This window comes from Ixodes scapularis, unplaced genomic scaffold (genome assembly GCF_016920785.2).
Source record: "Ixodes scapularis isolate PalLabHiFi unplaced genomic scaffold, ASM1692078v2 PGA_scaffold2__306_contigs__length_199485367, whole genome shotgun sequence".
In the NCBI taxonomy this organism is placed as follows: domain Eukaryota; kingdom Metazoa; phylum Arthropoda; class Arachnida; order Ixodida; family Ixodidae; genus Ixodes; species Ixodes scapularis.
The window spans coordinates 161,204,077-161,229,347 of NW_024609857.1; the positions used below are offsets into that span (position 1 = coordinate 161,204,077).

General features: G+C 45.5%; 1 non-coding gene across 1 annotated transcript; it reads left to right on the plus strand.

The window, feature by feature from the left end:
- Positions 1 to 23,737: 23,737 nt before the first annotated feature.
- Positions 23,738 to 23,810, plus strand: Trnar-ucu. Its single transcript has one exon. It is a non-coding gene; the product is annotated as a tRNA-Arg (tRNA).
- Positions 23,811 to 25,271: the final 1,461 nt, after the last annotated feature.

A 25,271-nucleotide genomic window follows, 5' to 3' on the forward strand; every position in this document is an offset into this window, starting at 1 on the left:
ACGTCATAACGCATGACCCGCACGTGCCGCTACATATCGGGGGTGCTGGTGGTGCTTCGGCCGGCGTCGCCCTCTGTTGGCGGTTCGAGACGCTAACTCGATTGTTGCGGGTTGGTTTGGAAAATATTTTGGGATTTCGTTCTCCACAGGGAGCGCCGTTAATCGAATCATCTAATTGGTCACTATTGTGACCTGCTGTGCCCCTGAGTGGTGTTGACGTCAGCTGGTTGTCATTCCCGCGAGAGGGTGGTGTTTAGGAGTGGACGTTAACGGCGCTTGTCCCGAAACGGTGCGCCGAGATTTTTCTGACCGCATTGATTCTTTGACGAAAATGATGCCTGGGGAAGGGGAACGAGAGGGACAAAGGACAAACACAATGTTCTTCGTTGTCACCCTCGAGTATTTTGAACAGATTTTTCCATTACGAGCAAAGCCTCAGTACTGACCCATCTCATTTTCTCTCTCCCAAAATTGCGATAACTCCAAACAACATAAGTCGCCCCCCTTCTTTCCGGGCCGTCCGCTTCCTCAAGGTGTCAGCAGTGGCCCTAAACTATGCGGCAGTACCAAGCGGGGGGAACAGGCCCACTCGTCACAGCCAAGTCGTCAGAGGGAAACTGTTCATAGGTGAACTGGTCAAAGAGGGCATCTCGTTCTAGGTGAACTCGTTGTAGGGAAAGTGGTCGCAGTGACCTTCTCGTTCTTGGAAAGTTCGTCACAGACTTTTCTTTTATAGGGGGAGGGAAGGGGGGGGGGCTTCATTTTGGAAGGTGGTCACAACAAACTTGTCGCAGTTTCAAACTAAGCCTCTCCTTTTGCTTGTTGGCAGGGGGCGGTTGTGGTCGGCTTTTCGGTGTTATATTTACTTACGACGTCCCTTTGTCATTAAACCCTTTTCGGAAGCTTTGCTAGGTCGGAACTTATGGTGCAATGACAGAACAGGGGTGCGGTATGCAGACCTCCGCACCAGGATGCTAGGAAGTGTAGCAGTTAGGTTTCGTCTTTGGGGGCGTCTTCTCTTTTCTCTATATCTACTCCAAAGGGGTTTTTCGTTTCGAAGTGGCTTCAAACACCTATATATTTAGGAGCGAAATGTGCGGACCTTCAGAGAGCACGACCGTATTTCGTATGATGAACTGAATTAAAACCCAGCGTGACGCTCCCATGCTGTGCGAAGGGTATTCTTATACGCTTAGCCGAAAAGACCCCGACGCTGTGTACTGGGTGTGTAGAGATAGAAAGCTTAGCAAAGGCCAAAGCCATCACCCTCAGATGCACCATGACGACTTGCCCTACTTGAAGTGCTTACTTATGATGAGTTGTCTTGTGATCAGTTCTCCTAGACCCAATATTTTCATGTTTCAGAGTGGTTGTTATAGTCGGTCATGTGATAATGAGTTTGCTTCCCTTGATAGCACGAGCGCGCACGCCCAATCAAAGCACGGCGGAAGCTAACGTGCGTGTTCTTTACTTGTCCCCGACAATATACCATCCTCAGGTACGGCCCAGCGTGCGACATTTACAGCCCAGCACGTGCGTGTTTGTCGCTTCGAAAAGCGAGCAAAGCACGCGCCATACGCACAAACTCTTCGAAATAGCAACAGAAGCTCTTTTTGAGAAAAATCTACAAGACCATGTCGTGCTTTTATTTCTTAGTTGTAAATTACTTTTTGTCATCAGTTATCGAAGCCGAATTGCAAACGTAAGATCGGCGAAAAGGGTAAATTGTGACGAAATGGACAAGTGCCCAGTTGCACTCTGTTACGACTTCCCCGTGTACGAGATGCCCTATGACGACTTGCCCTATTTGACGAGTTTACCTATGGCGAGTTGGCTGCGACGAGTTGGCTTGTGACGAGTTCTCCTAGACCCCCAAGCGGGATGCACCGCTGACCGAGCGCAGCAGGCGCCGATGTTCCGGGGTCCCTTGGTCCCGCTTCGTCCTGCCGTGTATTTTGGGGCGTCAGGCAAGGAACTATGCAAAATTACAAAAATAAAAGATGAAAAGAATTTCTTTTTTTTTTTTGTTGCAGATTTGACTTTTACAAGCGCCGGTTTGTCATATAGTCACGGAGAAAATACGGCTAATTTTTGGGAATTCCTACTACTTTGACTTTTTCCTCGTTCCAACATGTTTGAACTTGATCCCGTTTGAGCCGAAAGTTTCCAAGTGATATTCCGAATAAACCTTTGGTTTCTGTGTAGCGAGCAAGCTTATAAAAACTGAAATCAAGGTTGAGCATGAAACAAATAACACTTTAAAAAGCAAAAAAACAAAAAAAAATGTATGCTGGGGGAGAGTTGTGCCATAGCCTGTTGTACACGGGGCTTTTTTTTTTTTTAATGCCCTAAATCAGGTTTTTTAAGGATGCGGGGGAAGGATACGCGTTTACCGGTAAACCGGTATCCCACACCCCTTCCCGAATCTCCCCACCTCCACACAAAAGAGTAGGCATGATTTATGATCTCCAGCTAATTCGGAAACGACGTTAAATTTTACGACTTTGTTTGGAGGGGGCCCTTTTGTCTTCCACCCCAATAGCAATGGGAAAACCACAGAAAAAAAGGGCCAAACGCACGCTACTCGGAAAAAAGCTTTTCGCATTGCGTAGAAGAAAAGAAATACAAATAAAGAAACAGTGACGACCCGTTTCATACGCGCAGTCTGCATACAGTCGTAAACAATGGGATCTCTTATTGAACCCCAACAATAAACAACAGCCACGTGCTGCCCCCTCGCGGTCTATTTTTGTACCTTTATAGCCACATTATTTATAAAAAAAAAAGAACGTGGAAAGCGACGAAAAAAAGGGGGAAAGGGGGATAGACAGAAATTAGTTTACCGTGACTTGGGGAGGACAGTTAAGTTACGCAATCCCGCCTCCCATGAATAGGAGGGCGCGAGTGCTGCCCGCTTGAAAGGAAAGGGTTGCTGCTTTTGTCACGCCAATGCGTCCGCAAGCGAACTCGCGGCGATGGAATCAAAGCGAGCATTTTTAAAGCTCTACCCTCTGGTTTTCCCTTTCGGCGTTTCCCTTTTTTTAAATTTAGAGCCGCACTTCTAGTCACCGTGGTTTCTGATTTCCCCCGAGCGAGCCTTCGTGCAGCGCTCTCGCGTATTAATAATATATGACACGGAGCGTTGGTCAGGGCTCTGATGGCGGAAGTAGCCCATGTATCATATCGAGAGTACGCGTGTAACTGGCGCTAAAACTTATCTGCCCCCCTTTCCCCTTCTCCCCAGCTTCTTCCCCCTTTTTTCCCCTTCACGCTTTGTTTTGTTTCCGATGGTCGTCCACAAACATTTCGAACATTGCGTAACTTTTGCCATCTGCGTAGGGATAGTTTCTTTTTTTATCTCTCCAAAAAATGGAGGAGAGAGGAAGTATAAGAGCGATTGGGCGCGGGCGGTTGGGAAGGTTTTACAAAAAGGCCTCCTTTTCCTCCTGAATGGATCGTAAATTGGGTTTCCGCCTGACCACAATGGCGACCGCACGTGACGTCACTCCGTGACGTCTCCATCGGCGTCGATGATTGATGACGAGTCGCTGCTCACGCCGAGCTCTCAAGAACGGCCGCTTGCGGCGGCCGGACAGATGGGGAGACCGGCGCCGCTGTCGTTGACGCGACTTTATTTAGAAGGCGGTCGGGGGACCACGCTCGGTCCGTTGGTCTCGCTCGGCACCAAAGGGGTGTTGTTGATGGGACGAGCACTCGCTTGTTGTGTTGCTCGACGAGTGGGCGTGACGGTTTTCGGAAGGGCCTAATTGTGGGTCTGCGGTGGGGCTTTTGAGGGAAGTAGGGGGAGGACGGTCTGCCGCTTTGTGTGCTTAGTCATTGGGACTGTTCTGGGTGCAGAAGGTGGCAGTAAAGAAATGCAAAAGGAGTCTATGCAACCAGCTATTGTTCTATACCCGCTGGCAGCTTAAAGGCCGAAGACCAGACTCTAGATTCTGCAAGGCAGAAGATCCTCCTCACCATTGGGGAGGAAAAAACGGGCAACGGCGGACAGGGTAGAAGTAACACTTTCTAGTATTAAGGCCGTAGCGCTCTTCTCGTGACGTCGCAAAGGAAGGCCATCGGGGGCGGGCGTCAAAGCGAAGGTAAAGTGCGTGGATCGACCGTCGTAACGCGCTTTAGTCATATAACCGTGTCTTATTAGCTAAAATGAAAGCTGCACATAGCAACGGGTCTCGAAAAGACTTTATTACACGGGAAAAGTATTACACCGCTAAATAGTCGGTACGAAATGGCACGAGGTTTGTGTATAAGATGTCTACAGAAAAATGTGATTGTTTTAAGTCGAGAACATTGAGTCACGCAATTATTGCTGCAGGAATGCATATTTTATACAGAAATACTTCGACAAAATGGCGAGACACGCAGTTATTGGGCACAGCAAAACAGATCACAGTTAAAAATCAGGTAGACGTAGTAAACGCGGATACGGCTAGACAAGTGTCACTTACGATCATGTAAGCGATGTTATCGCGTGCAGTCACTGAATTCTTGCATTATACCCGGTCACATGGCAAAATTAATGTAATTTCAATCGAAAGCCATTATGGGGTTGACAAATCAACTTGCGACGCTCGTATAATCACTCCAGACCGCGAGCTGATTAAATCCCGTATCATTTAATGAAAATATATTTACTTTTCCGTGTGGCAGGAGTACTAAACATACTATTTAAGCTACTAATTTACTTCTCCCTATGAGCTCCAGCTGCCTTAGAACAAAATATGACTTATTTCGTGCAATACTATTACCTTAATACAGGTAAGATTCTAGTATAAATGCGGTAAAGGCAATAAAATAACATTAGTATAAATGAACACATAAGCACAAACAACGCACTTTCAATAATCACACCAACTTGTTATTTACCCTCCAGTAAAAACTAGAATATTGCCACGCATATTTTTAAATGTCGACGCAACAGCACACGGATAATGATGAAGAACAAAATTCCATTCTATCATAAGATCAAAAAAAAAGAAAAATCGACTGCAGCACTTTGCTTGCGTCCTACATGACCAAGAAAGCCCGTAAATAAGTTGTTTCTCACCTGTCGATCGTATCCATTAAGTCCCGCTCTATTCGCCACGAAAACATTTGAACACGAACTCCAAGAAGTCTCTCCCTGTTGAGAGAGGGGTCTATCAATAGTCGACTAGTGTCAACGTTCACTAGTTGCCACACATGTCACTCAAACCGTAGCAGTACTTGTTCCGCGAATCCACTCGAATGCCGTAATATCAAACAATCCCCCCCCCCCCCCCAAAAAAAAAAAAAAAACACAAAAAAACAGCTACCCGAGTCTGCGTTTACGACAGAAAAGCAACGGGAAGTAGGAAACAAGTCTCAAAAGAACCACAGACGAGAGCACCGGCAGCAGGACGAAAGGTTTAAAGTTGTCGACCCATCTCTTGCTCGTCTGCGCTCCCTGCGGCGATGACTGGATTTTTTTTCGGTTCCCTTCCCTTCTGAAATGTCTCAGCGTTCCTTTTCAGACAGTCAGCAGCTCACAAACAACGCAAATTTACCAGAATCGGAGCCCGTATGAGCGAAGAAAATGTTTCACCGGAGCCGGCTCATTCGAAAAGTGTGGGGAGCTGCGGGACAGCACGTAGTCCCGCGGTTACGGGGAAAATCATAAATATAAATTTGATACTCTCAACCTTGGTAATGTGTTGTATATTACGTTTATATATATATATATATATATATATATATATATATATATATATATATATATATATATATATATATATATATATATATATATATATATAATTGTACAGGACGGTGTTTTTAAAACGTATATTAATTAGGATAAACGCGCAGGAACACCACCGTGCCGCTCGACAATGAAACATTTTTTTTTATCACGCCGATCCCAGATATTTTTTCAACGTAGTTGTGCCAAGGCCTTCCTTCTCCGACATTGTGACGTAAGCACTCGGAGCGCTACGGCCTTATTTCTAGGCGGTGTTGGTAAAAGGGGAACAGGGAGAAGCGGGGGAAAAGTGGAAAGCGCGAACTAATCGTCGGCCTTTAAGGAACGGAATGCGTGTCTTATGCTCGCGGTTCTTGCTTCGAGGTTTGTCCTTTGCCGTTCTTATTGGCTAGGGCCGTAATCTCATTGGCTGAAGAGCGATAATGAGATGTCCGGGACTGGACAGGCCTCGCGTTTCTTAAAATGTCAGCGACTATATGATGCCCGCCAGTTAGCTGCAGAAAGAAAAAAAAAGAAGAAAACTTATCATCTCTTGGCTGGCGTGGCATGAAAAAAAAGAATGGCCGTTTTACGTGTGTCCAGTTTCCAGGCTTGGTTAATACAAAAACTCGAAATGTTGCCATAAAGTTTAGATACGATTTTATAGATACTTTGCAAGTTCTTGTAAACCCATTTCAGTTGATTTGAAATGATTTTGAGTTTCAATTACTATTCAATTAAAAAATAAGGTTGAACATTACTGCACCAACACGCGCGCATTTATCTTCGCACATAAAAACATACGCTAGGCCGCACTGGGGTTATTTTATTCAAATGAATGTTCATTTTACAAAAAAGAAATAATATGAAAAAGATGCGAAGACGAGCACCTAATACGTTTTCCGTAATCTTTTATCTTAAAGTTGCCCATTTGACCCAATGTTTCAGGTTTAAATGATCATAGCTCATAATGACCTGCCTCTGTGCTTTTCCATAATGCTACTTCGACGAATAGGGAAGTTTTTGACTGTATAATGAATAGCGGTCTTTTCGCTTTGTAACCTACAATGTGCAGGTAGACCTAGGTTGTGCACTGTAGGAGCGAGGAGTTGCGAACGCCTTTGCTGGTCTAGTTTGGACTACTCCGGACGTGAAACAAAACATTGCGCTGCATAAGCTTAAAGACTGCCGGAGTCCCTGCCAATAAACTCCGGACCAAGGAGAAAGTTGCTGCGCTCGACGTCGCCAATGCTTGCTTTCTCGAAGGCCGGATGTCACCTGCCATATAGCAAAACCACTTATCCCAACATAAAACAAAAGAAATATACATATTTATTCCCTTATTCAAAAACAACAACAAATGTACGCCGCATCGAGAATACTTTCTACATTTTGATTACTCAATATCTGCTTTTGAAGTATGATATATTGTGCGTTTTCAATATGTACAGTACAGACTAAGGTTCAATTTTAAATCAGCAAACAAAAGGGAGATAGCTAATTTTATTGATCTGAGAGTACATACTATTTCCTATCCAACTCGTTTGGCGAAACTTTGGGCGGTACCAATTTGTCAAAATAATATTTTTATGCATCGATAAAATACACATTCCCTACTACGCTGAATGTTCTCCGAAGCATAGACATTTTTTTTAATCATGATGAAAGATTTACGTAATACGTTGAGTAAAAATGAATTAGTAAATTAGTAAAACGCAGTTTATATTGTAATATGTGCTATGTGGATCTTCTATGTTGTAGCTGTGCATAATTTGATGTTATAAAAATTGGCAGGCACCTCTATATCCGTAGTCCCGCAATGCACCAAATGCAGCATTTAAGGAGCAATCGTTTAAATTTGTCGAGGAAACATTGAACGGTCGTTTCCGGGAGTGAAAAAGTTCCCATCCTTTATCGATTTTGCGTGGAAACTGAACATGGTGCATACGTCACACGACATAAATTTCACCGCCAAATTTAGCATAGAAACTGGATTGGTGCATAGATCATTTGAGGCATGGTTACGTGACGACAATTTTCCCGCTAAAGTTAGCGGGGAAACTGAGTATAGGTCACGTGACATCAATTTTTCTGCTAAATTTAGTGGGGAAACTGAATCGGGGTATGCATGATGCTCGTGACACGTCACGTGGCAAATCTTGCCATTAAATTTAACGAGGAAACTGAATTGGTGTATAGCTATCATGACATCACCTTCTCCCGCTAACTTTAGCGGGAAATGCAAGAACAAAGGGAAGCACGGACGGACACTTTCTTTTTTTATATCGGGGGGGAGGGGGGTGCTGGTTAGAAAACATTTTGTGTTTTCAAATGTGTTACATGAAACTACAAGGAAAAATTCTAGCTGACTTGGTCACGTTGACAAAGACCGAGGAGCGCAAAACGTGCGTTTTGAATGAGCTGGGAGGATGCTTCGTGTGAATGAACGTAGAGGCATAAGGTCACATGACTGTGACGTCAATCACATGACCTCATTGTGTCACGTGACGTCATCAACTCACCTGACCTCATGACGTCACGCGACGTCATGGTGTCATGATTTCGTCTAAGGACGTTATCATAACGTCACCATGACATGACATCGTCACGTCATGGTGAAGTCAAGTCGTGACGTCATTACGACGTCACGATGACGCCATCATGATGTCGTCATAATTATTATGACGTCATGGGGTCGGGATATGTTGCAGTCCTTCGTGACGGCTCATCATGACGGTACTTCGTGACGGTTCTTCGCGACGATTCTTCGTAGCGGTCTTGTCATAGAATTCGGCTGATAAACACGTTCTCTGTTAGAATGATGTTCTCCAAAGTAGCAAGTTTAAAGTCGATTAGTATTGTATGAAGCAGAACTAGAAATGAGCCACAGCTAGTAGATCCTTTCAAGCGGTGTTTTTAAACAAGCCTGTAAAACTTGCATCGCCTTCGTTCGGCAACAAGACCCGGAGGTTTTGTGACGTGCAATAGTTCTTTCGTGTGACGCAGTAACATCCGAAGACCTCACGACTCATTGATTTCCGAGGAACTAAACGAGAGCACGTCTATGCGTGCTCGTTGACGCAATCCCGTAATACGATATGCGGTATTCCTGATCGAACCAACACTCAGAGTCACTCGCGCACTTCGGAGAACTGGTTTCTCCCGCGCTCATTCCTTTAGCGCGGACAAGCTGCAGACGCAAACGACGTCCTTTAAATTAAAAAAAAAAAAAAAGAATATGAGGAGGAAAATAAAAAGTTTTTGTTAGGGGTGGTGTATTCATTTCATAAGGAAGTGAATGCACGAGGGTCCATGGAAAAGTCATCAGGGCGACTATTAAGAATTGGGTGACTCTACAGGCTATTTTCAAAATGGCACCCTTCGCATTCAATATATCGGTTAGATCGTTTACGAAAAATTTAAAGAAATGTAAAAGAACGTTTTGCGACATCATGCACTTTCAGCACGGAGGCACGCATTTTAGAGATGCTCGTTTTAGCGAACGCCGTTTTACCGTCCCCAGTTTATCGAATCGCTTTATGGAGAGACCTAGTTTAGAGAAAACGGCGATGAGCTTCCTTCTAGCCAAATGGGCGGCGACGAAGCGGCCTGTACGGATGGGTCAGAGTGAGTTAACATTTATGTAATGAGCCGCCGCAGACTGCCACCGCGAAGCGGTGTAAACGAGGGGGGGGGGGGAGGGTTTAACACCTGCGAAGTTTGAAGGCGTTTATGGAACAGCGTGCCCTTTTTGATAAACGACATTTCTTTAAACTGAGGCTCCGCTGTCTCTAAACCGAGCTTCGATAGAACGTAACCGTTCTTTAAGACGTGTTTCGATGAAATGGCGTTCGACCAACCGTAGTAAACCCCTTTTAGCTTTCCAGCCGTGACTTGTTCATTTCGACGTTTAAAGAGCCATTTCGTTCCGTGATTTTTTTCTTCTTTTTAAAGTGTTGAAAATGCCCATAATTCACACTACACAAGTCTGGGCTATAAGAAAAGTGGTACAGTGCAATTACCAGTTTTTTTAGGTTAACGTTAAATTCGATCACTCGCCTCTGCCATACTCTCACAAGCACGTCTTCATCACCCGTAGTAATGATGACACTTAATAGGGGACTTTTCTCGGTGCAAGAGAACGCTAAAATTATGATGGTCCAACAATCATATACATATATATTTTTTGATCTCCCTTGAACTGTGACAACATTCGTTAATCAGGTACGTCTCAAAATAGGGCTATAGTTTTCAGCAATAACGTTTGCGTGCGACTCGCGATAACTTGATGTCCTGTGGAACGATTCTTTTCTCTCCCGATAAACTTGCAATATATATATATATATTGAGAACGAAGAGGGGAGAAGGTGATTATTGAATTTATTGCATTAAAGTTAGGGAAAGGGAAAGGGAAAGAGAGCTACGGCTGCACTTGTCAATCTTCACTCAATCCCATTATATATACAGTGCAGCCTGTCCCTATGGGGAGGAGTGGTTCCCTAGATATCCTGGAAGACGGGCCCTTTCCGACATTTGCAAGCTGAGATGACGTGCCACGTCACTGCCGCATGTCGGAAATAGCGCGGGCCTTAAATCAGCAACGGTTGTCGTCTACCCAGTTAAGCGAATTCGAAACCAAACAGTACACAGAGAGCTGGTCGGAAATTGAGTCCGCCGAAACCAGTGGCCAGGATGGTCTAATCGGTTAAGGCGTCGCCCCGGTCAGGCGAAGGTTGCGGGTTCAATCCCCGCTCCTGGCCCAATTTTTCGCCAGCTCTCTTTCCCTTTCCCTTTCCCTAACTTTAATGCAATAAATTCAATAATCACCTTCTCCCCTCTTCGTTCTCAATATTACTACGGCTGCACTTGTCAATCTTCACTCAATCCCATTATATATATATATATATATATATATATATATATATATATATATATATATATATATATATATATATATATATATATATCCTGGCTCCGCCAATTTTTGGCTTTCGGCGGGTTCCTGAAAACTTCAATTCTTTGATTCATTGGATTAAGTACGGTTCATTCATCTGCACATATTCGTTTATATCCTTCTCGGAGACCACATACGATGGTGTGAAGTGCCCGTGTTGTATATATATATATATATATATATATATATATATATATATATATATATATATATATATATATATATTTAAAACGTGTAAATGTTTTTTTCTTTCTTTTAATGAGAACGATTTTAAAACGTCGTGACAAGGGAACGATACAGACCACAGTCTCGCGGTTTCGATCGTGAAACCAATTTCTAAAGTACAGTTAATATTACAAGAGAAAACATAAAAAGAGGCAACGATCGATGCATATGCAAACCGGGATAGCTTTGTTTATACCATTTCGAGGTTTTCGATACTACACTCTAAAAGACACCGTCTACTTACCCTCAAAGCACTGAAAGAGCTAATTCCTTGCAATCTATGAAATTAGCTCAGCGAATGATGATGCGGAACATCCGTTTAGACCTAAGAATTAAGTCCGCGCTGTGCCATCACGCAATGCAAAGCGTCATGCCCGCGTAGCGTAATGCCACGGGTTCATATCACATGAGCGAATGGCGTTTTAGCGAACAGCGACGTCTTAGCGAATCAAAGTTTTAGCGAATAACAGGGGCGCGTATTAACCCCCCCCCCCCCCCCCCTCCCCCCCCCCCGCGCTGCGCTTACGCCGCTTCGCGGCGGCTCATAACAAAAAGTTTAAAGCGCCGTATTTTCACACTCTTGCGACCGAGTAAGACCGAGAGAGACCAGACCGGTTTTTAAGCCTTTTGCGATTTCTTAGGACCGGATGGGCTGCAGCGGAACTGGTCCTAAGAGATCGCAAGAGGCTTAAAAACCGGTTTGGTCTCTCTCAATCGTACTCGGTTGCAAGAGTGTGAACGGGCCTTAACCCACTTTATCCAAACGTAAACGTCGCTTCGTGGCGGCCGACTATTCGCTAAACTTTCATTCGGTGAAATGTCGGCGTTCGCTATAGCGTCATTCGATCAATCGAGTGCCTCCCCGGAACGCCGAGCACTGGTTAGATTGATATCGGTAAACTCAAAGCTACCCGCCTTTGTAAATTAAATCTTCGAACGCGTTGAAACGCCGAAAGCCGGCGTCCGGCGTTTGGCGTTCACGTTCGAACAGTGAGTAGTGACGATAGGCAGCTAGTTTTCGTGTCCATCCACTAATCATTCCAACCAAAGCTCGGTGTTGCGACGTCCTCGAGCTCTCTCATCTCCTCCTCTCTTTCTCTCTCTCTCAATTTCTTCCTGTATTAAAGGATAGTCGTTGTACATACTTCTTTCGCCCTACGACCGACCGCGGCGGATGCTTCGATTCACCGGAGCCAATCTAAGGCCGTGTGAGTTTACAGTGGCCTTGGAAAGGAAGCGCCGTGACACGCAGAAGACTGGCTGGGATGTCTGGGAGAGTGTGCTGCAGTCGGGCGTAACGTGAAACAGTGTATACAGTCGGTGACACGCTAGGGATAAAGTGGAAGCTCCTCCCATCTCTTTCTACTTTAGCAGATCGAGCGCTGGAGAGGAGGCGACGTGCTCTCCAGCGTTCGCTCTGCTAAGGTAGAAAGAGCTGGGAGGAGCTTCCATTTAACCTGTCGGAACACCGGTGTAAAATTGAGTCGGGTTGATCGTCGACACACGTCATCCAAAATTTAGGGAGACTGTATGTCGTTACCGTGTCTGTCGTTACCTCTTCTACTCGTCCCTGGTTTATCATTAACCTTCTTTTGTAACGTTTTTTATGACTATAAGACTTCGTACCAAGATGTCCACAATTGCTGTTATAATACTGACCGAAGAATGCAAAGAAAACGCTAAGTTTTCAATCATATTCGACGTTTATTGTTATCTTTCCCAAAAGGCAACGAGAAAGTTACTTGTCCAATTAAAGCGCGATGAATGAATTAAAGAAAGCTTTAACCGCTTCCTCTCACCTCCCTCTCGGTCTTAACATGAAATAGAGTATAGAGCAGTCATCTGCTCAACTTTAACTTATTGGATTGTTGGTTTTAATCGCTTTGCTACGGGCAAGCACCGACCCTCTATTTTCACCAGCACGGTTGAATCGATGGGCACACCCCGAGCATTTCTAACGTGGACTTCATCGAGCAATCTAAGGAACGCGGGGAACGCCCAATCATGGCTTCGTAATCGCCTCTAACGAACCGCTTCACACGGCAGTTAAGTCAGTCGTAAATCCGCGACGTACAATGCTCGATAGACCACAGAAAAACGATTTCACAGCGGTGCCGGTGTGGTGAGGGAAACAAGCTGCCACCACCCCGTCGGAACGTTTTGGAATTATTCACCGAACCGTGGCATTTTATGGTCCGCAATATGTCTCTCCTAGAGAGGTAATCCCTACGCGCACCACTCTGTCGTTCGTAGAAACGCGAACAGAAAACGAGGTGGAGGAGGAGCGTCCCGGGAATTGGCCTTTTATTCTGCCCTTTGGCCCGAAAAGTGGTTCCCGAATTGCCCGCTTGTTTGCGCCAAGCTGTTTTTGATGACTGGCTGGAGTCACGGCTCGGGGTAGGTCGCGCCCTCTAGCGCGGACAAATTGCAACTTTCTCCCCCGCCCCTGTGGGGAGGGCGTTTGTTAGCCCCACCTGGTGGTGGTCAAGTGAACTGCGCGCCCCCATATAAATCATGGGGTCCTGACCCGGCCAAAAGCGGGACTGTGGCTTTCATTGTGAAGCCGGTCCCCGCCCCGCCTCGGTCGGCATCTCCCCGCCCGTCGCAGGTCACAACCGTCTCTGAGTCGGGAAGTGGACTCGCGCCTCGGTCGCGGAACGAGGGGAATTCGCATTAATCATCTGTTTGTGCTGCCACGTGCGAACTGCACGCACCGGTGATTTCTAGTGCTAGGGATGCCGTGTCTTTTGTCTGCGGGGTGACATGGTTTTAGCTACGCTAATAACAAACAAAACGCGCTGGATTTGTGTGCTGAGTAATTTAGCAAGCCACGAATTGCCTCTAAGTTGTAGTTGTCGACGCATGGAAGGACCTAGTTCATTGGTATTGCAGTACTTTACGTTCGCATGCGTTTTACTGGGGGCGAATAATTATTCTACCGAGGCGTTTTTTTTTTAATTTTACACGATTTTTTAAGACGGCATAATGTTATCAGCTATAGATAGGATATCGATACCAGGGTTTTTTCACGAGTTCCCCATTCCCTCGAATTTTGCTACGTTTAAATGTAACAGAAAAACACGAGTGTTTAAAAGACATACAAATAATTATATTAATATTAATCAAATGTTCATCAATCGCAAAATCAAGTTTAAAAAGAGAGCTTTAGGGGGAGAAGAAAAGCTTGATTACAATCCCCTTTCCCGAAAGTAAAGAAAGTGGAAATTTTTCGCGTCATTTGTTAAGAACTTGAAAGATACAGTCTTCACCAAGGTGAAGACCCACTCGAAGCGCCTGACAGCGACAGCGGCTGGTGGGGGCGCTGTTCGCATTTTGGGCAATTCCATGTCGTTTCGAGGGAAGGAAAGGCGCTTCGCCAGTACGCGCCGAGGTAGTTTGACTACTGTACAGTCTCAAGAAAAAAGGGTGTAAAAGGGTGTATCCTTACACCCTTTGTCCCATATCATACACCCCGAAACTTCAATTTGACGTACATGTCAGAGGGCCCGAAAGTTTACGTGCGGCTTGATAGCCGTGTGGTACAACTTATTAAAATAGCTAATGTACGTTTTACTGAACACACACACACACAAAAAAGAAATAATCGGGGTTTTCTTGGCCCTACTGTAAAAACTCAGTATTTTCTTTATGTGGTCTTTGATACGTACTTTAGCTACTTAAAAAGTTATATCGCATCGTTATCAAGCCCCTCGTAAAATTTGGGGTCGTCTGTTCGACTATAGGGCGCTGTACATCAAAATGAAGTTTTAGGGTTTATTATTTGGGACAAAGGGTGTAACGATACACCCTTTTTTCTTGAGAGTGTAGTTTGACTGCGTTTTCAAGTGGCGCTCACCTCGGAGCGACATGTGCTGTCTTCGAAATCTTACCCAAACAGATCCGAGTTATTCCGGTGGGTCGTGTCACGTGATAACACAGATAAAGCGAAGCTGGACGCCGGTAGATTTTCGAACGCAAAGGTACAAAACCTTTACCGAGGAGTAAGATCGAGTAAATTTTGGAGTGCGGTCGTGAAACTGCCTAAAACGCACGTGGCGCCCCCATCAGCCACCGTCTCGGTCACGCGCTCCGAATGGGCCGCTCATATTACTGGAGACTGAATGTGCCTTGAAAAATTTCCCCGCGAATGCATTTCAAAATGGAAGATCATAGAATCTCCAAAAAAGTAATCATTCAGCTATATATTTACAATTTCAGGTGAGAAGTAAGGCTGGGCAATTGATCCCTACCGATGAATCGATTAATGCTTTAATCGCGAATAAAAACTTTCCGCCTTTCCACTTTGGTGAAGAAGGAAGAGCAGCGGAGCTGTAGCTTCTGTTCTCGGCGGTGGCTTTCCAGGCGAGCCATCTGCTCTTCTTTCGCAAGAGAATCTGAAGCGCTCGACGCACGCGGCGGTTGCAGACCCATTCGCGCTGCTGCGTACGTCGCCGCTCCTTCTGCACCCGGTCTTCTTTCCCCAAAGAAAGGACACGCGGCCGACACATCGTGAGTCCAAACCGACACTGATCAGAGCGTAGGAAACAGCGCGCAAAACAGACGATGACGAAGAAGAAACACACTTGACGTGAGCTGCGCTCCTCACGTGTTTCTTCTTCGTCTTAATCTGGTTTTCGCGCCCGTTTCCTACGATGAATTCCCACCAACTCGCCCAACTATCCATTCCTCTATGATAACTGGAAAGGTTGCCGCCATCTATAAGCGACGGCGGCAACCAGACTGGTTGCCTGGTTGCCACCGTCGCTCATAGATGGCGGTAGCGGTCCGGAGGTTCGTGTAAGTTTGTGTCGATATTTCTTTGGTACCGGACACGATCCTGGGGAACCTAGCCCTTGACAGCTCCGCTGTAAAAATATTTAACCGGTTAATCGGTAAAATTTGGAGGAACCAAAGGAAAGTAAAAATTGCACGCTGTCACCGCGCACACGTGGACGAGAACAGCTGTATAAAGGGAAAACTTTAAGTCGTAATTTAGCCTAAAGTGAACTGCAGTTGCAAGATTTACACGTATCCCTGTCATTTCAACGCTTTCGAGTGCCCGTTTAGCGCAGCAGAGTGTAGTTTAAACAATCAAAGGAGGTCGCTCTTGCCGTTTAATATGAGCGAACTGTTCCATGCGGCTGAAGTAATAATCTATGAGTGTGAGTGCTTTGAACACTTTCTTAACTATACATATCGAGGTTGATTCATAATAAGAAAATATATATTGCGCTCCTCAACTACATATTCAACAAAAAACAAATAATTTCGATTTTTTATATATATAATTTGCATGGAAATGAACTACAGAGATTAATTTATTAATTAATCAATTAAAGAGCGGTGATTAATCGGGTTAAAACTTTTAATCGACACCCAGCCAGAAGCAGTTAGTGAGGCCACAATTTTGAGCGTGGTTATCGAAGCTTATCTGGCTTTGGTCAGCTATATTCGCTCGGTTCCTCTCACTATTTCTTCTACGCGATCTTCCTTTTTTTGCTTCGATCCTGTTCGCTCAAACGTTTAATTCTGTCACGCTCATGCAGACCTGTACGTAACGCGTTACAATTAATGGATTACTTGTAATCGATTACATATTACAGTAATTTTGTAACGCTTCAATTACTTCCTTTAAGGAGTAACAATCCTTGTAATTGAATTACTTATTTGGTGTAATCGATTACAAAATTACCCATGACAATTTTTCTAAACTTTTTTTTGGGGGGACGGGGGGGGGGGGGGGGGTTAGATGTGCTGGAGTCACAAAGCTACAGTCTTCTAGAGGATGTAGTGGCAAGAGCGGCACCCCCTTACAATGGGCCGCGTGAAAACGGTCGACGTAGATGGCCACAAGTGGCGCTGGAGTTCCGTGCCCTAGGAGAATTGGTGGCAAATGGCAGATGTTCGTTGAGCGAAAAAGAAGACGAAGCTGAGGCGGTACGCTTCTCCCGAACGTAGCACCGTAGCACCTTTCTTTGTGGTGTAGTGGTGGAGAGTCTTCACCGTTTCGTTTGCCGTCTTGGTCATGAATGCAAGGAAAAAGACGGACACACACTGCTTTGCTACGTAATGCAAGTCGGAGCACCCGGACAACAAGGGCAGCCGGAGCACAAACTATCGTAAGCCGTTGCTGTTTCGTATGCCAAAGGAGTGTCGCGCAGACTACAGTGGGAACAAAATCTTAAACGAGAAGATAAACACCTCGCCGAGACATCAGCGGTGTGCGAGAGACATTTTGAACCGCGCCTTATCCTTCGGGACTATGTGCACATCGTCAATGGCGAAGAATTAAGGATTCTATGCCGCAATATATTATGGCTATTTTCAATTTGTTGTCTTTTTGCGTAGTATGTTGCTGGGTATCTGTCATGTACTTGGTGTGTATGTCGATGAAGTGTATTACCACTTTTGAAACTTCATAAACCAGTATGCTGAGAATAATTTTTTTTTTCATATTAGGTGTTGTTGAAGTTTGTGTTCACTGTGCATTTTAATGCTTCATATACTCCCAATCGAAGTATTTTTTTTTCATAGACTCCCTTCTACAAAATACTATTTGCTATATGTTCGCCAGTTGCAATAGCACCTTGGCTGTTCCCAAACGCGCTTGGCCCTCCACCTTCCACAACACTGGTCGCCTCATCAGCAACACGATGACAAAAAACAATACGCCGTTTAAAGTTCCGCTCACCACTGAAAAAGTGCGAGATTTATTGGGATTTATTAGTCTATTTTCCTTGCTATATTAGTATCGCGTGGTTTTTTTCGCAGCTCTTAAGCCTGCAGCCCAAGTGATAGCGTTGCTGAACGATGTGTCACTAATGGGGCGGGGGCGGGGTCAATATAATTAAATAATCTCCATGAAAACACGCGAATATTTCAAGTAGAGGATAGCACACGCTCTAGAGGCATTAATTAGTCCGAAGGCATAACTACAATGTTTCACATTCGGAATTGTTTCGCGCCGCGAAAAGCTCCAGTCGAACCACAGTAGTACGCGCCGAATAGCGCTGACGATGGGACTGATGGGAGCGCGCTCCTAGGGCACAGAACAGCAGCGCCACGGTGTCATCTACACGCAAAATCTTCACAAAGCGGCCGCCGCTCTTGCCACTATAACTCTCTAGAACACTGTAACCCAGCTCTGGGTAACGGTCTTTTTTATTCTTAATTACTAAGCACGGGATTTTGAGGATAAGTAGGCCACTTCACTATGCTTTGTTTCCTGGGTACATTCTTTTTGAAACACCGGAGACTACGTCCGGGTATTAAAAGTGACCTTATCCAGCCTTGTGTGAGTAACGTACTGTAAAACTCTTTATTTTCGCGGCCCCTATTTTTCGCGAATCGGTCACAGATGACATAATCGCGACCACTAAATTTCGCGAATTCCACACGCCTGCGTTGAAAATCTTTAGAACCGAAATTTTCGCGCGCCCTTAAATTTCGCGAATTCTTCAATTCGTGAAATTCGCGAAAATTGAGGGCTCGCGAACATTAAGGGTTTTACAGTATTTAAAAGCGTTCTTTTTCTTTTTTTTTTCTTTTTTCATGGGAGGGATTGGGTGTGTTGGGCGTCACTCACTCAGCTTTAAGCAAAAACGGTCAAGGCTTCCTTTCCTTTCTTTTTTTTTTCGGAACAATTGCGCGCGAGATTCCAAGAATTATGCTACCGTAATAAAAAAAAGTTGAATGAAAAGTAACGTGGGAAGTAATCGATTACTTTAGAGTAATTTTTCGATTACTTTTTTGAGGTTGTAATTGTAGTTGTAATCGGTTACTTTTTATAGTGAAGTAGTTGTAATTGTAATCGGTTACTTTTTTTGTCGTGACAGCAGCCATTGAGAAATCCATCAGCCCCAACGCTGATGATGACACACGATGGTTTAAGAATTTATTACATGTGAACGAAATGGTAATTGTAGTATAGTTCGGTAGTGCACCCCTTTTCTTGATGTGCTTTGTTGCCGATCGTCCTAAAGACATGCAAACACAGCTTGCTTCGTGTGATTTAAAGAAAAAAAACAACAACAACAACAAATGCGGCGGTCTTATATTAGGTGAAAAGTGTGACCATTGACGTAAAGAAATACCTATTTTCCTTTTCAAACCTACGAGAAATATGGAGAGTCTGCTCACCGGCAGTGCATTTTTTGGAAAACCAATCATCCCAATCCACCACATCAGTTGGGCGAATTAAGGAGCTAGTAATGTGCACAAACCTAAAGAAAAAGAAAGAAAGAACGTATGCCCTAGGGCACTGAGAATGACGTTTCGACGCACTCTGTCGAAGCGGAGACCGTTACTGGGTGTCTAAACATATTGTCGCAGAAGGAAACTGAAGGCGCTTGGTGACAGAAGTGGGATCGGAGTCAGAATGCCCCCCAAACGACAGAAAACCCAATCGAAGTCAGGTTGAGCCCCGAACAAAACAAAGCCGGGAAAACTTCGCCCACGCCTGTGGAAGCATCAGCTTCTAGTATTTCGCCCCGCACAAGTACCTTCCTGTGGGGATACCTCATTCGCTGCGTTTTTCTCGTCGCCGTCGTCGAAAAAGTGTCGCCTACTTCTACAGTTTTCGTCACACAATAGCAATGTCGGATGCGCTCAAGTAAAAGTGCCCTATGACTTAAACGCATGCGGTGAGGGATACGTTGTAACCATACCTGCAGAGTCTGCTTCATCGGAATGTCTGACGACAAATGACCATAAAGCTAACTGTGAAGCTCTTTACGATTCGTGGCTCTGTGATAAATCATGGAAAGAACTAGCTTCGCCTCGGACACTTGTTTTTTTGTACTAAAGCAGAATTTTATGCACTCGTTATCCACTTGGGTACTAACGACATAACTCTTAATCTGGGGAAGCGGGTTGGGATGCTCCAATCGTTGGCGAAAGACGAGACCTCGATATTTGCGAGTGTTTCTCTGGGTTCAGATAACAAGTGCCATTCTTACATTTCGAAGAATTCTTTACCATGGGAACAATTTCACTTTGGGCCGAACTTGTGTAGTGAACAAGAAACTGAAATCAAAAGGGTATTAATCTCACATCGACATTGCATTTTACTCAGCCCGGACAAACTTGGATGCAGAGGGTGAAAGACGCAGAGGGTGAAAACCTTGTGGGAGCAGAAGGTGAAAGACGAGGCAGAGGACACGTGACAGGCGGTCGGCGGAGAAATCACGAGCTGGCGCGAGACAGTGGCAAGCTGAGCGAGGCTGAAGCTGGACAGGAACGTCAGAGCCGAGCTGCCTGGCCTGGCCCATGGCGAACCCCGGAGCGGTCCACCAGCGAGGTTTGAAGTCCGGACCGGTGGAAACGGCGAGCCCTGGCCATATGACCTGGGCTATGACGATCCCGGGGTGGTTCCGCAGCGAGACTCGGGCAGTGATAGCCCGGGACAGCCAGCCTACGCAGCGCTGGCGTGGGAAAGGCGATCCGCAGGCCTGGACACGGACTCTGACTCTGAGCTCTGATCGACAGGTGACAACAAGGGTCGGCGTGCCTGGACTTCCGGTTCTTGACGACGGGCAACCGGGAGGTACAGTAAACCTATTCGTTGTCTTCTCGTTGCAGTGTGTAACTTCCTGGGTGACGGGCGGAGCGCATACCGATCGGGCGGCGATTATTAGTAGAGGGATCTCCGTAAAGAACCCCACAACCTTACCATCTCGCTAGCTGACTAATACATCAACCATTAGCCGCCTAGTCCCACCGAAGCGTGAAACCATCAAACGGCAAGTGACTGAGATGCTCGAGAACGGCGTGGTGAGACCATCAACGAACCCATGGTCGTCCCCAGTGGTGCTAGCACGAAGAAAAGACGGCACTGTGCGGTTTTGCGTAACTCAGTAGTGTAACAAAGCTTGATGCTTACCCTCTTCCAAGTCTTGATGACAGCCTTGACCGCCTCCAGAGAGCAGAATACTTCTCAACACTAGCTTTCATATCTGGATACTGTCAAGTGCCACTCGACAAAAAGGACGCTGAAAAGTCAGCCAGATGGTCTCTACCAATTTAACCATCTCCTCTTTGGCCATTGCAAGATTTCAGACTCATGAAAAAAGCGTTGGGCAATCTGAAATAGAAAATGACGCTAGTGTATAGAAGACATTGCTATCTACGCAAACACGTTTGAAGAACGTCTACGAAGGCTGGTACTTGTACTTGATGCCCTTAAAGATGCTAACCGTCGCGTGAAGCCCCAGAAGTGTTTTTTTCAGCTTCAAAGTGATCACATACCTGGGACATATCGTGAACAAGAACGGTATAAAGACTGATTCTTCGAAGCTTGAGTCGTTATTTGAATATCCAACGCCAACGACTATGAAAGACATAAGAAGTTTCTTAGGGTTTGCATAACATTTTCGCCACTTTATCCCCAATTTCGCTACAGTGCTGCCCAGTTGTATTGCCTCAGGAAGAACGTGCCATGGCGTTGGGGCAGCGGTAAACAGTCGTCGTTCTAATACGTAAGGACGGTCCTTCTAAATATTCCCGTGCTTGCTCACTTCGACCCATCTTTGTCGAAGACAGTTTTTCACACGGATGCCAGCGGACGACAGCTTGGCGCTGTGCTACTCCAAAAAGTTCCAGACGGTACTCAAAGAGTAATTTCGTATGCAAGCCGCCGGCCTACACAACAAGAATAGACATACCATTCATTCGAATTGGAATGTTTGGCCCTTGTCTGGTCGGCCCAGAAATGTCGCCCTTACCTTTATAATGGCCATTTCATTGTTGTGACAGATAGCAGGGTTGGGCAGAAATACTCAAAAATGTATTTTGAAATACAAATACTGGGATACATTAAAACAGTAGCTAAAATACTGATACTAAAATACACCTGTAAAAATATAGCGCGATACGTATCGGAAGTACATTTTTGAATAGGGGCAAAAAGTATTTGGAAATACAAATACAGGAATACATATTAGAGAGGGCAGAAATACAAATACAGAAGTACTGATACTGCAATAGATTTTTCAAATTTGTTTGAGATGCCAACTGAGATGAAGCTCGAAGTTTGAAGTGGAAGTTTTTGTTTTATCCCGAAATTGCTTTCCCGTAGGCTTGGCACTTAGCCTTGAAGGTAGTGGTTTCGGACGGCGAGGAATCTTCAATGGGCAAAAAACAAAAACAAAAAAAACAACGTTCCATCAAGGACTGACCGCGGTCCCTTCCCTGACATCCTGTCTGTCTGAAGAGGGATTCGAAAAGACTTCGACCACTAAATAAATTATATTTCATCCTAAATTCCATCAAAACGCCACCACGCCCCTGTCCAATAAGGACACCCCTGTCAACATTGATCACATGGCGTCGCGGTGGAATGAACTGGTATTCTTCATCTGTAGGTGTTGACATACCATACACTTCGTTTGCTTTAAACACGTCACAACAAGCGAGTACCGCGACGACCCCTTTTACGCTGGTGTATGGTAGAACTCCGGTTCTTCCACAGGAATCGACGTTATTCACCACGTGGACCCAGAGAAGGAAAGAAATAGGTGCCCATTGGGAGAACCGACTCGGCGAGGCCCGACGCCGTGCTCGCATCGCCATAACCAGACCCCAGCAGCGGATGCTAACCAAACACCAACAGGACGGTTGAATGTCTCCCATTGTACCGGGCGACCTTGTACTCGTACGCCGTCCGGTCAGAAGGAAAGGAAGAGCAACAAAGCTGCTTCCAATATACAAGGGACCCCGTGAAGTGCTTCGACAGACAGACCCCGTGAGCTACCAGCTACGAGACATCAACGCGTCTTGAGAAGTATCCCAGACTTTCCCGGCTCACCGTAGTCAACTAAAGTTTTACGTGTCGAGACACACACTCAATCAAGACTAGAACGTGATACAGACTACCGAGGACGGGCAGTCAGCCAGGAGGGGGAAAGTCTAACGGCAGGAAATGGAAGGCGCTATTAGCCTTCCATTTGAGCAGGTGTGGGACTAGAAGAAGAGGAAAAAGAACATAGATGAATGGCACGAGGTCGAAAAAACTGGAACAACGAAAAAACGATCTGTAACAATATGATCAGACTTGTCATTCGCCGAGCGCCCTCCGCAGATTGCAGCGATTGCCCCTCACAAGTGCTATGCGGGTGACCAGAGGCTCCAGACTTCTAGAGTGTATCCGCCAAGCGCGGGTGCGCACCACTATGTAGAAGTGTGAAGGGTTAGACTTTAGTCACTGACAGAACGAGAACGGCAGGGCTTGTCTTTCGAACGCTCAATGCCGTGCTTTTAATATTGAAATAAAAAATAATAAAGAAAGACGTTTACAAATTATAATGCAATTAAATATAAAGGTGCAAGCCAGCTGGACAAGAATGACGAAAATATTCCCTGGAGAAGGGATTATTGTTCCCCTTCTCCAGGGATTATTTTCGTCATTCTTGTCCAGCTCGCTTACACCGTTGCATTTAGTTGCATTATAATTATAACCTTAAATTTACAAGCTTCACCCTCGTTGGTGTTAAACGGGTGGCGGCTGACAAAACCCGTTTGCTCTACTGACGTCTAACCCCTGGTTAGCTTAGTTGGTAGAGCGCTCCACCTGTAATGGAGAGGTCCCGGGTTCCATACCCGGACCAGGCGGATTTTTTCGGTCGCTCACCAGTCACCACTAGCTGTGTTTGGAGATTTATGTTTCGTCCTTTGTGCCTCTTGTTCCCCTTCTCCAAGTATTATTTTCGTCATTCTTGTCCAGCTCGCTTGCACCTTTGCATTTGATTGCGTTATAATTATATCCGTAAATTTACAAGCTTCACCCTCATTGGCGTTAGACTGGTGGCGGCTGATAAAGCCCGTTTGCTCTACTGACGTCTAACCCCTGGTTAGCTCAGTTGGTAGAGCGCTCCACCTCTAATGGAGAGGTCCCGGGTTCGATACCCGGACCAGGCGGATTTTTTCGGTCGCTCAGCAGTCACCTAGCTGTGTTTGGAGATTTATGTTTGTCCATTGTCCCTCTTGTTCCCCTTCTCCAGGGATTATTTTCGACGTTTACAAACCTCTGTAATGCGAAATTAGAGCGCACCTCTTAAGGAGGAGGAGGCGAGGATACAGAGGGAAGGTTATGCCTCTCCTCATTCTCCGTGCCCTCTCCTCCTCCCCTCCGCCTCCTGTTATCCCCACCTCCTTTACTCCTCCTCCTGCTCCGTACCCTCCCCTCTTCCTCCTCGCTAAATTTAGTGGGAAAATTGACGTCTTGTAACCTCAACACCAATTCAGTTCCCCCGCTAAATTTAGCGGGGAGCGTGACGTCACATGACTTGGTGTCACGTCACCTATGAATAAATTCACTTTCTCCGGTAGATTTAGCGGGAAAATTGACGTCACGTGACCTCAACGCCAATTCAATTCCCCGCTAAACTTATCGGAGAATTGAATTGAGGTTGAGGTTCCATGACGTCCATTTTCCCGCTAAATCTAGCGGAGAAACTGAATTTGTCCACTAAATCTAGCAGAGAAACCAATTTCCCCGCTAAATTTAGCGAGGAATTGAATTTGTGCTGAGGTCACGTGACGTCGATTTTCCCGCTAAATCTAGCGGAGAAACTGAATTTGTCCACTAAATCTAGGAGAGAAACCAATTTCCCCGCGAAATTTAGCGGGGAATTGAATTTGTGTTGAGACCCCGTGACGTAAATTTTCCCACGAAATTTAGCGTGGTTACACCGACGCCGACGCCACGAAACCCGGAAACGGGCGCCTAAGAGTTTTCACTCTAAAAAAAAAAAAAAGATATCTTGCGTGGACTACACCATGGACTCGCTTCACCACTGTGCACTCCTGCTTCAGGGAAAGCGCTTTGGTGATAGAGCGAAACGGCTGGCGTACCGTGTCCTGAGTTGCCAGTTTAATCCGGGGAGGTCTGTGGCCGGGTGTCTCAACGCATCGCAGCTCGGAGCACGTGGAGCGAAAGGTCACGCTGCTGCAGAACCCAGAGATACCGGGTTCAATCCCCACCCCTGCCAGCTTAGATCTGGATGAGCGCCGTACCGGTGTCAGTTCGTGTACTACTACTCCATGGTGCACGTTAAAGATGCCAGCAGTGGTAGTGCACTGGCTAAATTTTTCATCTAAAGCGGAAACACCAGGTGCCCAGTGTTGCTGACTAGATTTCCGCTGTGTGCAAACGAACAAACAACACAGTCATAGTTCAATCCAATGCGTTGTTGTCGGGAAAACAGTATTGTATTAATGTGAAAATATCGTGTTTTCCGGGCGGTACCGCTGCTCTGATTCTCACATTTTGTCACCGAAACGTAATTTCTTTCCTATAGCATTATGTTCACTCGAAGTTTGTGGAGATCTTTCTAATATCTAATTATTTACGAATGTGGCCAAATATTTACCTTCCGG